The following is a 16343-nucleotide window of genomic DNA, read 5'->3' as shown; positions in this document are numbered from 1 at the left end:
CCCCCCCCCCACCCCCCCCCCCCCCCACCCCCCCCCCCCCCCACCCCCCCCCCCCCCCACCCCCCCCCCCCCCCACCCCCCCCCCCCCCCACCCCCCCCCCCCCCCACCCCCCCCCCCCCCCACCCCCCCCCCCCCCCACCCCCCCCCCCCCCCACCCCCCCCCCCCCCCACCCCCCCCCCCCCCCACCCCCCCCCCCCCCCACCCCCCCCCCCCCCCACCCCCCCCCCCCCCCACCCCCCCCCCCCCCCACCCCCCCCCCCCCCCACCCCCCCCCCCCCCCACCCCCCCCCCCCCCCACCCCCCCCCCCCCCCACCCCCCCCCCCCCCCACCCCCCCCCCCCCCCACCCCCCCCCCCCCCCACCCCCCCCCCCCCCCACCCCCCCCCCCCCCCACCCCCCCCCCCCCCCACCCCCCCCCCCCCCCACCCCCCCCCCCCCCCACCCCCCCCCCCCCCCACCCCCCCCCCCCCCCACCCCCCCCCCCCCCCACCCCCCCCCCCCCCCACCCCCCCCCCCCCCCACCCCCCCCCCCCCCCACCCCCCCCCCCCCCCACCCCCCCCCCCCCCCACCCCCCCCCCCCCCCACCCCCCCCCCCCCCCACCCCCCCCCCCCCCCACCCCCCCCCCCCCCCACCCCCCCCCCCCCCCACCCCCCCCCCCCCCCACCCCCCCCCCCCCCCACCCCCCCCCCCCCCCACCCCCCCCCCCCCCCACCCCCCCCCCCCCCCACCCCCCCCCCCCCCCACCCCCCCCCCCCCCCACCCCCCCCCCCCCCCACCCCCCCCCCCCCCCACCCCCCCCCCCCCCCACCCCCCCCCCCCCCCACCCCCCCCCCCCCCCACCCCCCCCCCCCCCCACCCCCCCCCCCCCCCACCCCCCCCCCCCCCCACCCCCCCCCCCCCCCACCCCCCCCCCCCCCCACCCCCCCCCCCCCCCACCCCCCCCCCCCCCCACCCCCCCCCCCCCCCACCCCCCCCCCCCCCCACCCCCCCCCCCCCCCACCCCCCCCCCCCCCCACCCCCCCCCCCCCCCACCCCCCCCCCCCCCCACCCCCCCCCCCCCCCACCCCCCCCCCCCCCCACCCCCCCCCCCCCCCACCCCCCCCCCCCCCCACCCCCCCCCCCCCCCACCCCCCCCCCCCCCCACCCCCCCCCCCCCCCACCCCCCCCCCCCCCCACCCCCCCCCCCCCCCACCCCCCCCCCCCCCCACCCCCCCCCCCCCCCACCCCCCCCCCCCCCCACCCCCCCCCCCCCCCACCCCCCCCCCCCCCCACCCCCCCCCCCCCCCACCCCCCCCCCCCCCCACCCCCCCCCCCCCCCACCCCCCCCCCCCCCCACCCCCCCCCCCCCCCACCCCCCCCCCCCCCCACCCCCCCCCCCCCCCACCCCCCCCCCCCCCCACCCCCCCCCCCCCCCACCCCCCCCCCCCCCCACCCCCCCCCCCCCCCACCCCCCCCCCCCCCCACCCCCCCCCCCCCCCACCCCCCCCCCCCCCCACCCCCCCCCCCCCCCACCCCCCCCCCCCCCCACCCCCCCCCCCCCCCACCCCCCCCCCCCCCCACCCCCCCCCCCCCCCACCCCCCCCCCCCCCCACCCCCCCCCCCCCCCACCCCCCCCCCCCCCCACCCCCCCCCCCCCCCACCCCCCCCCCCCCCCACCCCCCCCCCCCCCCACCCCCCCCCCCCCCCACCCCCCCCCCCCCCCACCCCCCCCCCCCCCCACCCCCCCCCCCCCCCACCCCCCCCCCCCCCCACCCCCCCCCCCCCCCACCCCCCCCCCCCCCCACCCCCCCCCCCCCCCACCCCCCCCCCCCCCCACCCCCCCCCCCCCCCACCCCCCCCCCCCCCCACCCCCCCCCCCCCCCACCCCCCCCCCCCCCCACCCCCCCCCCCCCCCACCCCCCCCCCCCCCCACCCCCCCCCCCCCCCACCCCCCCCCCCCCCCACCCCCCCCCCCCCCCACCCCCCCCCCCCCCCACCCCCCCCCCCCCCCACCCCCCCCCCCCCCCACCCCCCCCCCCCCCCACCCCCCCCCCCCCCCACCCCCCCCCCCCCCCACCCCCCCCCCCCCCCACCCCCCCCCCCCCCCACCCCCCCCCCCCCCCACCCCCCCCCCCCCCCACCCCCCCCCCCCCCCACCCCCCCCCCCCCCCACCCCCCCCCCCCCCCACCCCCCCCCCCCCCCACCCCCCCCCCCCCCCACCCCCCCCCCCCCCCACCCCCCCCCCCCCCCACCCCCCCCCCCCCCCACCCCCCCCCCCCCCCACCCCCCCCCCCCCCCACCCCCCCCCCCCCCCACCCCCCCCCCCCCCCACCCCCCCCCCCCCCCACCCCCCCCCCCCCCCACCCCCCCCCCCCCCCACCCCCCCCCCCCCCCACCCCCCCCCCCCCCCACCCCCCCCCCCCCCCACCCCCCCCCCCCCCCACCCCCCCCCCCCCCCACCCCCCCCCCCCCCCACCCCCCCCCCCCCCCACCCCCCCCCCCCCCCACCCCCCCCCCCCCCCACCCCCCCCCCCCCCCACCCCCCCCCCCCCCCACCCCCCCCCCCCCCCACCCCCCCCCCCCCCCACCCCCCCCCCCCCCCACCCCCCCCCCCCCCCACCCCCCCCCCCCCCCACCCCCCCCCCCCCCCACCCCCCCCCCCCCCCACCCCCCCCCCCCCCCACCCCCCCCCCCCCCCACCCCCCCCCCCCCCCACCCCCCCCCCCCCCCACCCCCCCCCCCCCCCACCCCCCCCCCCCCCCACCCCCCCCCCCCCCCACCCCCCCCCCCCCCCACCCCCCCCCCCCCCCACCCCCCCCCCCCCCCACCCCCCCCCCCCCCCACCCCCCCCCCCCCCCACCCCCCCCCCCCCCCACCCCCCCCCCCCCCCACCCCCCCCCCCCCCCACCCCCCCCCCCCCCCACCCCCCCCCCCCCCCACCCCCCCCCCCCCCCACCCCCCCCCCCCCCCACCCCCCCCCCCCCCCACCCCCCCCCCCCCCCACCCCCCCCCCCCCCCACCCCCCCCCCCCCCCACCCCCCCCCCCCCCCACCCCCCCCCCCCCCCACCCCCCCCCCCCCCCACCCCCCCCCCCCCCCACCCCCCCCCCCCCCCACCCCCCCCCCCCCCCACCCCCCCCCCCCCCCACCCCCCCCCCCCCCCACCCCCCCCCCCCCCCACCCCCCCCCCCCCCCACCCCCCCCCCCCCCCACCCCCCCCCCCCCCCACCCCCCCCCCCCCCCACCCCCCCCCCCCCCCACCCCCCCCCCCCCCCACCCCCCCCCCCCCCCACCCCCCCCCCCCCCCACCCCCCCCCCCCCCCACCCCCCCCCCCCCCCACCCCCCCCCCCCCCCACCCCCCCCCCCCCCCACCCCCCCCCCCCCCCACCCCCCCCCCCCCCCACCCCCCCCCCCCCCCACCCCCCCCCCCCCCCACCCCCCCCCCCCCCCACCCCCCCCCCCCCCCACCCCCCCCCCCCCCCACCCCCCCCCCCCCCCACCCCCCCCCCCCCCCACCCCCCCCCCCCCCCACCCCCCCCCCCCCCCACCCCCCCCCCCCCCCACCCCCCCCCCCCCCCACCCCCCCCCCCCCCCACCCCCCCCCCCCCCCACCCCCCCCCCCCCCCACCCCCCCCCCCCCCCACCCCCCCCCCCCCCCACCCCCCCCCCCCCCCACCCCCCCCCCCCCCCACCCCCCCCCCCCCCCACCCCCCCCCCCCCCCACCCCCCCCCCCCCCCACCCCCCCCCCCCCCCACCCCCCCCCCCCCCCACCCCCCCCCCCCCCCACCCCCCCCCCCCCCCACCCCCCCCCCCCCCCACCCCCCCCCCCCCCCACCCCCCCCCCCCCCCACCCCCCCCCCCCCCCACCCCCCCCCCCCCCCACCCCCCCCCCCCCCCACCCCCCCCCCCCCCCACCCCCCCCCCCCCCCACCCCCCCCCCCCCCCACCCCCCCCCCCCCCCACCCCCCCCCCCCCCCACCCCCCCCCCCCCCCACCCCCCCCCCCCCCCACCCCCCCCCCCCCCCACCCCCCCCCCCCCCCACCCCCCCCCCCCCCCACCCCCCCCCCCCCCCACCCCCCCCCCCCCCCACCCCCCCCCCCCCCCACCCCCCCCCCCCCCCACCCCCCCCCCCCCCCACCCCCCCCCCCCCCCACCCCCCCCCCCCCCCACCCCCCCCCCCCCCCACCCCCCCCCCCCCCCACCCCCCCCCCCCCCCACCCCCCCCCCCCCCCACCCCCCCCCCCCCCCACCCCCCCCCCCCCCCACCCCCCCCCCCCCCCACCCCCCCCCCCCCCCACCCCCCCCCCCCCCCACCCCCCCCCCCCCCCACCCCCCCCCCCCCCCACCCCCCCCCCCCCCCACCCCCCCCCCCCCCCACCCCCCCCCCCCCCCACCCCCCCCCCCCCCCACCCCCCCCCCCCCCCACCCCCCCCCCCCCCCACCCCCCCCCCCCCCCACCCCCCCCCCCCCCCACCCCCCCCCCCCCCCACCCCCCCCCCCCCCCACCCCCCCCCCCCCCCACCCCCCCCCCCCCCCACCCCCCCCCCCCCCCACCCCCCCCCCCCCCCACCCCCCCCCCCCCCCACCCCCCCCCCCCCCCACCCCCCCCCCCCCCCACCCCCCCCCCCCCCCACCCCCCCCCCCCCCCACCCCCCCCCCCCCCCACCCCCCCCCCCCCCCACCCCCCCCCCCCCCCACCCCCCCCCCCCCCCACCCCCCCCCCCCCCCACCCCCCCCCCCCCCCACCCCCCCCCCCCCCCACCCCCCCCCCCCCCCACCCCCCCCCCCCCCCACCCCCCCCCCCCCCCACCCCCCCCCCCCCCCACCCCCCCCCCCCCCCACCCCCCCCCCCCCCCACCCCCCCCCCCCCCCACCCCCCCCCCCCCCCACCCCCCCCCCCCCCCACCCCCCCCCCCCCCCACCCCCCCCCCCCCCCACCCCCCCCCCCCCCCACCCCCCCCCCCCCCCACCCCCCCCCCCCCCCACCCCCCCCCCCCCCCACCCCCCCCCCCCCCCACCCCCCCCCCCCCCCACCCCCCCCCCCCCCCACCCCCCCCCCCCCCCACCCCCCCCCCCCCCCACCCCCCCCCCCCCCCACCCCCCCCCCCCCCCACCCCCCCCCCCCCCCACCCCCCCCCCCCCCCACCCCCCCCCCCCCCCACCCCCCCCCCCCCCCACCCCCCCCCCCCCCCACCCCCCCCCCCCCCCACCCCCCCCCCCCCCCACCCCCCCCCCCCCCCACCCCCCCCCCCCCCCACCCCCCCCCCCCCCCACCCCCCCCCCCCCCCACCCCCCCCCCCCCCCACCCCCCCCCCCCCCCACCCCCCCCCCCCCCCACCCCCCCCCCCCCCCACCCCCCCCCCCCCCCACCCCCCCCCCCCCCCACCCCCCCCCCCCCCCACCCCCCCCCCCCCCCACCCCCCCCCCCCCCCACCCCCCCCCCCCCCCACCCCCCCCCCCCCCCACCCCCCCCCCCCCCCACCCCCCCCCCCCCCCACCCCCCCCCCCCCCCACCCCCCCCCCCCCCCACCCCCCCCCCCCCCCACCCCCCCCCCCCCCCACCCCCCCCCCCCCCCACCCCCCCCCCCCCCCACCCCCCCCCCCCCCCACCCCCCCCCCCCCCCACCCCCCCCCCCCCCCACCCCCCCCCCCCCCCACCCCCCCCCCCCCCCACCCCCCCCCCCCCCCACCCCCCCCCCCCCCCACCCCCCCCCCCCCCCACCCCCCCCCCCCCCCACCCCCCCCCCCCCCCACCCCCCCCCCCCCCCACCCCCCCCCCCCCCCACCCCCCCCCCCCCCCACCCCCCCCCCCCCCCACCCCCCCCCCCCCCCACCCCCCCCCCCCCCCACCCCCCCCCCCCCCCACCCCCCCCCCCCCCCACCCCCCCCCCCCCCCACCCCCCCCCCCCCCCACCCCCCCCCCCCCCCACCCCCCCCCCCCCCCACCCCCCCCCCCCCCCACCCCCCCCCCCCCCCACCCCCCCCCCCCCCCACCCCCCCCCCCCCCCACCCCCCCCCCCCCCCACCCCCCCCCCCCCCCACCCCCCCCCCCCCCCACCCCCCCCCCCCCCCACCCCCCCCCCCCCCCACCCCCCCCCCCCCCCACCCCCCCCCCCCCCCACCCCCCCCCCCCCCCACCCCCCCCCCCCCCCACCCCCCCCCCCCCCCACCCCCCCCCCCCCCCACCCCCCCCCCCCCCCACCCCCCCCCCCCCCCACCCCCCCCCCCCCCCACCCCCCCCCCCCCCCACCCCCCCCCCCCCCCACCCCCCCCCCCCCCCACCCCCCCCCCCCCCCACCCCCCCCCCCCCCCACCCCCCCCCCCCCCCACCCCCCCCCCCCCCCACCCCCCCCCCCCCCCACCCCCCCCCCCCCCCACCCCCCCCCCCCCCCACCCCCCCCCCCCCCCACCCCCCCCCCCCCCCACCCCCCCCCCCCCCCACCCCCCCCCCCCCCCACCCCCCCCCCCCCCCACCCCCCCCCCCCCCCACCCCCCCCCCCCCCCACCCCCCCCCCCCCCCACCCCCCCCCCCCCCCACCCCCCCCCCCCCCCACCCCCCCCCCCCCCCACCCCCCCCCCCCCCCACCCCCCCCCCCCCCCACCCCCCCCCCCCCCCACCCCCCCCCCCCCCCACCCCCCCCCCCCCCCACCCCCCCCCCCCCCCACCCCCCCCCCCCCCCACCCCCCCCCCCCCCCACCCCCCCCCCCCCCCACCCCCCCCCCCCCCCACCCCCCCCCCCCCCCACCCCCCCCCCCCCCCACCCCCCCCCCCCCCCACCCCCCCCCCCCCCCACCCCCCCCCCCCCCCACCCCCCCCCCCCCCCACCCCCCCCCCCCCCCACCCCCCCCCCCCCCCACCCCCCCCCCCCCCCACCCCCCCCCCCCCCCACCCCCCCCCCCCCCCACCCCCCCCCCCCCCCACCCCCCCCCCCCCCCACCCCCCCCCCCCCCCACCCCCCCCCCCCCCCACCCCCCCCCCCCCCCACCCCCCCCCCCCCCCACCCCCCCCCCCCCCCACCCCCCCCCCCCCCCACCCCCCCCCCCCCCCACCCCCCCCCCCCCCCACCCCCCCCCCCCCCCACCCCCCCCCCCCCCCACCCCCCCCCCCCCCCACCCCCCCCCCCCCCCACCCCCCCCCCCCCCCACCCCCCCCCCCCCCCACCCCCCCCCCCCCCCACCCCCCCCCCCCCCCACCCCCCCCCCCCCCCACCCCCCCCCCCCCCCACCCCCCCCCCCCCCCACCCCCCCCCCCCCCCACCCCCCCCCCCCCCCACCCCCCCCCCCCCCCACCCCCCCCCCCCCCCACCCCCCCCCCCCCCCACCCCCCCCCCCCCCCACCCCCCCCCCCCCCCACCCCCCCCCCCCCCCACCCCCCCCCCCCCCCACCCCCCCCCCCCCCCACCCCCCCCCCCCCCCACCCCCCCCCCCCCCCACCCCCCCCCCCCCCCACCCCCCCCCCCCCCCACCCCCCCCCCCCCCCACCCCCCCCCCCCCCCACCCCCCCCCCCCCCCACCCCCCCCCCCCCCCACCCCCCCCCCCCCCCACCCCCCCCCCCCCCCACCCCCCCCCCCCCCCACCCCCCCCCCCCCCCACCCCCCCCCCCCCCCACCCCCCCCCCCCCCCACCCCCCCCCCCCCCCACCCCCCCCCCCCCCCACCCCCCCCCCCCCCCACCCCCCCCCCCCCCCACCCCCCCCCCCCCCCACCCCCCCCCCCCCCCACCCCCCCCCCCCCCCACCCCCCCCCCCCCCCACCCCCCCCCCCCCCCACCCCCCCCCCCCCCCACCCCCCCCCCCCCCCACCCCCCCCCCCCCCCACCCCCCCCCCCCCCCACCCCCCCCCCCCCCCACCCCCCCCCCCCCCCACCCCCCCCCCCCCCCACCCCCCCCCCCCCCCACCCCCCCCCCCCCCCACCCCCCCCCCCCCCCACCCCCCCCCCCCCCCACCCCCCCCCCCCCCCACCCCCCCCCCCCCCCACCCCCCCCCCCCCCCACCCCCCCCCCCCCCCACCCCCCCCCCCCCCCACCCCCCCCCCCCCCCACCCCCCCCCCCCCCCACCCCCCCCCCCCCCCACCCCCCCCCCCCCCCACCCCCCCCCCCCCCCACCCCCCCCCCCCCCCACCCCCCCCCCCCCCCACCCCCCCCCCCCCCCACCCCCCCCCCCCCCCACCCCCCCCCCCCCCCACCCCCCCCCCCCCCCACCCCCCCCCCCCCCCACCCCCCCCCCCCCCCACCCCCCCCCCCCCCCACCCCCCCCCCCCCCCACCCCCCCCCCCCCCCACCCCCCCCCCCCCCCACCCCCCCCCCCCCCCACCCCCCCCCCCCCCCACCCCCCCCCCCCCCCACCCCCCCCCCCCCCCACCCCCCCCCCCCCCCACCCCCCCCCCCCCCCACCCCCCCCCCCCCCCACCCCCCCCCCCCCCCACCCCCCCCCCCCCCCACCCCCCCCCCCCCCCACCCCCCCCCCCCCCCACCCCCCCCCCCCCCCACCCCCCCCCCCCCCCACCCCCCCCCCCCCCCACCCCCCCCCCCCCCCACCCCCCCCCCCCCCCACCCCCCCCCCCCCCCACCCCCCCCCCCCCCCACCCCCCCCCCCCCCCACCCCCCCCCCCCCCCACCCCCCCCCCCCCCCACCCCCCCCCCCCCCCACCCCCCCCCCCCCCCACCCCCCCCCCCCCCCACCCCCCCCCCCCCCCACCCCCCCCCCCCCCCACCCCCCCCCCCCCCCACCCCCCCCCCCCCCCACCCCCCCCCCCCCCCACCCCCCCCCCCCCCCACCCCCCCCCCCCCCCACCCCCCCCCCCCCCCACCCCCCCCCCCCCCCACCCCCCCCCCCCCCCACCCCCCCCCCCCCCCACCCCCCCCCCCCCCCACCCCCCCCCCCCCCCACCCCCCCCCCCCCCCACCCCCCCCCCCCCCCACCCCCCCCCCCCCCCACCCCCCCCCCCCCCCACCCCCCCCCCCCCCCACCCCCCCCCCCCCCCACCCCCCCCCCCCCCCACCCCCCCCCCCCCCCACCCCCCCCCCCCCCCACCCCCCCCCCCCCCCACCCCCCCCCCCCCCCACCCCCCCCCCCCCCCACCCCCCCCCCCCCCCACCCCCCCCCCCCCCCACCCCCCCCCCCCCCCACCCCCCCCCCCCCCCACCCCCCCCCCCCCCCACCCCCCCCCCCCCCCACCCCCCCCCCCCCCCACCCCCCCCCCCCCCCACCCCCCCCCCCCCCCACCCCCCCCCCCCCCCACCCCCCCCCCCCCCCACCCCCCCCCCCCCCCACCCCCCCCCCCCCCCACCCCCCCCCCCCCCCACCCCCCCCCCCCCCCACCCCCCCCCCCCCCCACCCCCCCCCCCCCCCACCCCCCCCCCCCCCCACCCCCCCCCCCCCCCACCCCCCCCCCCCCCCACCCCCCCCCCCCCCCACCCCCCCCCCCCCCCACCCCCCCCCCCCCCCACCCCCCCCCCCCCCCACCCCCCCCCCCCCCCACCCCCCCCCCCCCCCACCCCCCCCCCCCCCCACCCCCCCCCCCCCCCACCCCCCCCCCCCCCCACCCCCCCCCCCCCCCACCCCCCCCCCCCCCCACCCCCCCCCCCCCCCACCCCCCCCCCCCCCCACCCCCCCCCCCCCCCACCCCCCCCCCCCCCCACCCCCCCCCCCCCCCACCCCCCCCCCCCCCCACCCCCCCCCCCCCCCACCCCCCCCCCCCCCCACCCCCCCCCCCCCCCACCCCCCCCCCCCCCCACCCCCCCCCCCCCCCACCCCCCCCCCCCCCCACCCCCCCCCCCCCCCACCCCCCCCCCCCCCCACCCCCCCCCCCCCCCACCCCCCCCCCCCCCCACCCCCCCCCCCCCCCACCCCCCCCCCCCCCCACCCCCCCCCCCCCCCACCCCCCCCCCCCCCCACCCCCCCCCCCCCCCACCCCCCCCCCCCCCCACCCCCCCCCCCCCCCACCCCCCCCCCCCCCCACCCCCCCCCCCCCCCACCCCCCCCCCCCCCCACCCCCCCCCCCCCCCACCCCCCCCCCCCCCCACCCCCCCCCCCCCCCACCCCCCCCCCCCCCCACCCCCCCCCCCCCCCACCCCCCCCCCCCCCCACCCCCCCCCCCCCCCACCCCCCCCCCCCCCCACCCCCCCCCCCCCCCACCCCCCCCCCCCCCCACCCCCCCCCCCCCCCACCCCCCCCCCCCCCCACCCCCCCCCCCCCCCACCCCCCCCCCCCCCCACCCCCCCCCCCCCCCACCCCCCCCCCCCCCCACCCCCCCCCCCCCCCACCCCCCCCCCCCCCCACCCCCCCCCCCCCCCACCCCCCCCCCCCCCCACCCCCCCCCCCCCCCACCCCCCCCCCCCCCCACCCCCCCCCCCCCCCACCCCCCCCCCCCCCCACCCCCCCCCCCCCCCACCCCCCCCCCCCCCCACCCCCCCCCCCCCCCACCCCCCCCCCCCCCCACCCCCCCCCCCCCCCACCCCCCCCCCCCCCCACCCCCCCCCCCCCCCACCCCCCCCCCCCCCCACCCCCCCCCCCCCCCACCCCCCCCCCCCCCCACCCCCCCCCCCCCCCACCCCCCCCCCCCCCCACCCCCCCCCCCCCCCACCCCCCCCCCCCCCCACCCCCCCCCCCCCCCACCCCCCCCCCCCCCCACCCCCCCCCCCCCCCACCCCCCCCCCCCCCCACCCCCCCCCCCCCCCACCCCCCCCCCCCCCCACCCCCCCCCCCCCCCACCCCCCCCCCCCCCCACCCCCCCCCCCCCCCACCCCCCCCCCCCCCCACCCCCCCCCCCCCCCACCCCCCCCCCCCCCCACCCCCCCCCCCCCCCACCCCCCCCCCCCCCCACCCCCCCCCCCCCCCACCCCCCCCCCCCCCCACCCCCCCCCCCCCCCACCCCCCCCCCCCCCCACCCCCCCCCCCCCCCACCCCCCCCCCCCCCCACCCCCCCCCCCCCCCACCCCCCCCCCCCCCCACCCCCCCCCCCCCCCACCCCCCCCCCCCCCCACCCCCCCCCCCCCCCACCCCCCCCCCCCCCCACCCCCCCCCCCCCCCACCCCCCCCCCCCCCCACCCCCCCCCCCCCCCACCCCCCCCCCCCCCCACCCCCCCCCCCCCCCACCCCCCCCCCCCCCCACCCCCCCCCCCCCCCACCCCCCCCCCCCCCCACCCCCCCCCCCCCCCACCCCCCCCCCCCCCCACCCCCCCCCCCCCCCACCCCCCCCCCCCCCCACCCCCCCCCCCCCCCACCCCCCCCCCCCCCCACCCCCCCCCCCCCCCACCCCCCCCCCCCCCCACCCCCCCCCCCCCCCACCCCCCCCCCCCCCCACCCCCCCCCCCCCCCACCCCCCCCCCCCCCCACCCCCCCCCCCCCCCACCCCCCCCCCCCCCCACCCCCCCCCCCCCCCACCCCCCCCCCCCCCCACCCCCCCCCCCCCCCACCCCCCCCCCCCCCCACCCCCCCCCCCCCCCACCCCCCCCCCCCCCCACCCCCCCCCCCCCCCACCCCCCCCCCCCCCCACCCCCCCCCCCCCCCACCCCCCCCCCCCCCCACCCCCCCCCCCCCCCACCCCCCCCCCCCCCCACCCCCCCCCCCCCCCACCCCCCCCCCCCCCCACCCCCCCCCCCCCCCACCCCCCCCCCCCCCCACCCCCCCCCCCCCCCACCCCCCCCCCCCCCCACCCCCCCCCCCCCCCACCCCCCCCCCCCCCCACCCCCCCCCCCCCCCACCCCCCCCCCCCCCCACCCCCCCCCCCCCCCACCCCCCCCCCCCCCCACCCCCCCCCCCCCCCACCCCCCCCCCCCCCCACCCCCCCCCCCCCCCACCCCCCCCCCCCCCCACCCCCCCCCCCCCCCACCCCCCCCCCCCCCCACCCCCCCCCCCCCCCACCCCCCCCCCCCCCCACCCCCCCCCCCCCCCACCCCCCCCCCCCCCCACCCCCCCCCCCCCCCACCCCCCCCCCCCCCCACCCCCCCCCCCCCCCACCCCCCCCCCCCCCCACCCCCCCCCCCCCCCACCCCCCCCCCCCCCCACCCCCCCCCCCCCCCACCCCCCCCCCCCCCCACCCCCCCCCCCCCCCACCCCCCCCCCCCCCCACCCCCCCCCCCCCCCACCCCCCCCCCCCCCCACCCCCCCCCCCCCCCACCCCCCCCCCCCCCCACCCCCCCCCCCCCCCACCCCCCCCCCCCCCCACCCCCCCCCCCCCCCACCCCCCCCCCCCCCCACCCCCCCCCCCCCCCACCCCCCCCCCCCCCCACCCCCCCCCCCCCCCACCCCCCCCCCCCCCCACCCCCCCCCCCCCCCACCCCCCCCCCCCCCCACCCCCCCCCCCCCCCACCCCCCCCCCCCCCCACCCCCCCCCCCCCCCACCCCCCCCCCCCCCCACCCCCCCCCCCCCCCACCCCCCCCCCCCCCCACCCCCCCCCCCCCCCACCCCCCCCCCCCCCCACCCCCCCCCCCCCCCACCCCCCCCCCCCCCCACCCCCCCCCCCCCCCACCCCCCCCCCCCCCCACCCCCCCCCCCCCCCACCCCCCCCCCCCCCCACCCCCCCCCCCCCCCACCCCCCCCCCCCCCCACCCCCCCCCCCCCCCACCCCCCCCCCCCCCCACCCCCCCCCCCCCCCACCCCCCCCCCCCCCCACCCCCCCCCCCCCCCACCCCCCCCCCCCCCCACCCCCCCCCCCCCCCACCCCCCCCCCCCCCCACCCCCCCCCCCCCCCACCCCCCCCCCCCCCCACCCCCCCCCCCCCCCACCCCCCCCCCCCCCCACCCCCCCCCCCCCCCACCCCCCCCCCCCCCCACCCCCCCCCCCCCCCACCCCCCCCCCCCCCCACCCCCCCCCCCCCCCACCCCCCCCCCCCCCCACCCCCCCCCCCCCCCACCCCCCCCCCCCCCCACCCCCCCCCCCCCCCACCCCCCCCCCCCCCCACCCCCCCCCCCCCCCACCCCCCCCCCCCCCCACCCCCCCCCCCCCCCACCCCCCCCCCCCCCCACCCCCCCCCCCCCCCACCCCCCCCCCCCCCCACCCCCCCCCCCCCCCACCCCCCCCCCCCCCCACCCCCCCCCCCCCCCACCCCCCCCCCCCCCCACCCCCCCCCCCCCCCACCCCCCCCCCCCCCCACCCCCCCCCCCCCCCACCCCCCCCCCCCCCCACCCCCCCCCCCCCCCACCCCCCCCCCCCCCCACCCCCCCCCCCCCCCACCCCCCCCCCCCCCCACCCCCCCCCCCCCCCACCCCCCCCCCCCCCCACCCCCCCCCCCCCCCACCCCCCCCCCCCCCCACCCCCCCCCCCCCCCACCCCCCCCCCCCCCCACCCCCCCCCCCCCCCACCCCCCCCCCCCCCCACCCCCCCCCCCCCCCACCCCCCCCCCCCCCCACCCCCCCCCCCCCCCACCCCCCCCCCCCCCCACCCCCCCCCCCCCCCACCCCCCCCCCCCCCCACCCCCCCCCCCCCCCACCCCCCCCCCCCCCCACCCCCCCCCCCCCCCACCCCCCCCCCCCCCCACCCCCCCCCCCCCCCACCCCCCCCCCCCCCCACCCCCCCCCCCCCCCACCCCCCCCCCCCCCCACCCCCCCCCCCCCCCACCCCCCCCCCCCCCCACCCCCCCCCCCCCCCACCCCCCCCCCCCCCCACCCCCCCCCCCCCCCACCCCCCCCCCCCCCCACCCCCCCCCCCCCCCACCCCCCCCCCCCCCCACCCCCCCCCCCCCCCACCCCCCCCCCCCCCCACCCCCCCCCCCCCCCACCCCCCCCCCCCCCCACCCCCCCCCCCCCCCACCCCCCCCCCCCCCCACCCCCCCCCCCCCCCACCCCCCCCCCCCCCCACCCCCCCCCCCCCCCACCCCCCCCCCCCCCCACCCCCCCCCCCCCCCACCCCCCCCCCCCCCCACCCCCCCCCCCCCCCACCCCCCCCCCCCCCCACCCCCCCCCCCCCCCACCCCCCCCCCCCCCCACCCCCCCCCCCCCCCACCCCCCCCCCCCCCCACCCCCCCCCCCCCCCACCCCCCCCCCCCCCCACCCCCCCCCCCCCCCACCCCCCCCCCCCCCCACCCCCCCCCCCCCCCACCCCCCCCCCCCCCCACCCCCCCCCCCCCCCACCCCCCCCCCCCCCCACCCCCCCCCCCCCCCACCCCCCCCCCCCCCCACCCCCCCCCCCCCCCACCCCCCCCCCCCCCCACCCCCCCCCCCCCCCACCCCCCCCCCCCCCCACCCCCCCCCCCCCCCACCCCCCCCCCCCCCCACCCCCCCCCCCCCCCACCCCCCCCCCCCCCCACCCCCCCCCCCCCCCACCCCCCCCCCCCCCCACCCCCCCCCCCCCCCACCCCCCCCCCCCCCCACCCCCCCCCCCCCCCACCCCCCCCCCCCCCCACCCCCCCCCCCCCCCACCCCCCCCCCCCCCCACCCCCCCCCCCCCCCACCCCCCCCCCCCCCCACCCCCCCCCCCCCCCACCCCCCCCCCCCCCCACCCCCCCCCCCCCCCACCCCCCCCCCCCCCCACCCCCCCCCCCCCCCACCCCCCCCCCCCCCCACCCCCCCCCCCCCCCACCCCCCCCCCCCCCCACCCCCCCCCCCCCCCACCCCCCCCCCCCCCCACCCCCCCCCCCCCCCACCCCCCCCCCCCCCCACCCCCCCCCCCCCCCACCCCCCCCCCCCCCCACCCCCCCCCCCCCCCACCCCCCCCCCCCCCCACCCCCCCCCCCCCCCACCCCCCCCCCCCCCCACCCCCCCCCCCCCCCACCCCCCCCCCCCCCCACCCCCCCCCCCCCCCACCCCCCCCCCCCCCCACCCCCCCCCCCCCCCACCCCCCCCCCCCCCCACCCCCCCCCCCCCCCACCCCCCCCCCCCCCCACCCCCCCCCCCCCCCACCCCCCCCCCCCCCCACCCCCCCCCCCCCCCACCCCCCCCCCCCCCCACCCCCCCCCCCCCCCACCCCCCCCCCCCCCCACCCCCCCCCCCCCCCACCCCCCCCCCCCCCCACCCCCCCCCCCCCCCACCCCCCCCCCCCCCCACCCCCCCCCCCCCCCACCCCCCCCCCCCCCCACCCCCCCCCCCCCCCACCCCCCCCCCCCCCCACCCCCCCCCCCCCCCACCCCCCCCCCCCCCCACCCCCCCCCCCCCCCACCCCCCCCCCCCCCCACCCCCCCCCCCCCCCACCCCCCCCCCCCCCCACCCCCCCCCCCCCCCACCCCCCCCCCCCCCCACCCCCCCCCCCCCCCACCCCCCCCCCCCCCCACCCCCCCCCCCCCCCACCCCCCCCCCCCCCCACCCCCCCCCCCCCCCACCCCCCCCCCCCCCCACCCCCCCCCCCCCCCACCCCCCCCCCCCCCCACCCCCCCCCCCCCCCACCCCCCCCCCCCCCCACCCCCCCCCCCCCCCACCCCCCCCCCCCCCCACCCCCCCCCCCCCCCACCCCCCCCCCCCCCCACCCCCCCCCCCCCCCACCCCCCCCCCCCCCCACCCCCCCCCCCCCCCACCCCCCCCCCCCCCCACCCCCCCCCCCCCCCACCCCCCCCCCCCCCCACCCCCCCCCCCCCCCACCCCCCCCCCCCCCCACCCCCCCCCCCCCCCACCCCCCCCCCCCCCCACCCCCCCCCCCCCCCACCCCCCCCCCCCCCCACCCCCCCCCCCCCCCACCCCCCCCCCCCCCCACCCCCCCCCCCCCCCACCCCCCCCCCCCCCCACCCCCCCCCCCCCCCACCCCCCCCCCCCCCCACCCCCCCCCCCCCCCACCCCCCCCCCCCCCCACCCCCCCCCCCCCCCACCCCCCCCCCCCCCCACCCCCCCCCCCCCCCACCCCCCCCCCCCCCCACCCCCCCCCCCCCCCACCCCCCCCCCCCCCCACCCCCCCCCCCCCCCACCCCCCCCCCCCCCCACCCCCCCCCCCCCCCACCCCCCCCCCCCCCCACCCCCCCCCCCCCCCACCCCCCCCCCCCCCCACCCCCCCCCCCCCCCACCCCCCCCCCCCCCCACCCCCCCCCCCCCCCACCCCCCCCCCCCCCCACCCCCCCCCCCCCCCACCCCCCCCCCCCCCCACCCCCCCCCCCCCCCACCCCCCCCCCCCCCCACCCCCCCCCCCCCCCACCCCCCCCCCCCCCCACCCCCCCCCCCCCCCACCCCCCCCCCCCCCCACCCCCCCCCCCCCCCACCCCCCCCCCCCCCCACCCCCCCCCCCCCCCACCCCCCCCCCCCCCCACCCCCCCCCCCCCCCACCCCCCCCCCCCCCCACCCCCCCCCCCCCCCACCCCCCCCCCCCCCCACCCCCCCCCCCCCCCACCCCCCCCCCCCCCCACCCCCCCCCCCCCCCACCCCCCCCCCCCCCCACCCCCCCCCCCCCCCACCCCCCCCCCCCCCCACCCCCCCCCCCCCCCACCCCCCCCCCCC

Source organism: Sphaerodactylus townsendi, linkage group LG01 (genome assembly GCF_021028975.2).
Source record: "Sphaerodactylus townsendi isolate TG3544 linkage group LG01, MPM_Stown_v2.3, whole genome shotgun sequence".
Taxonomy (NCBI): Eukaryota; Metazoa; Chordata; class Lepidosauria; order Squamata; family Sphaerodactylidae; genus Sphaerodactylus; species Sphaerodactylus townsendi.
Note: the sequence above shows the minus strand (reverse complement) of the source record.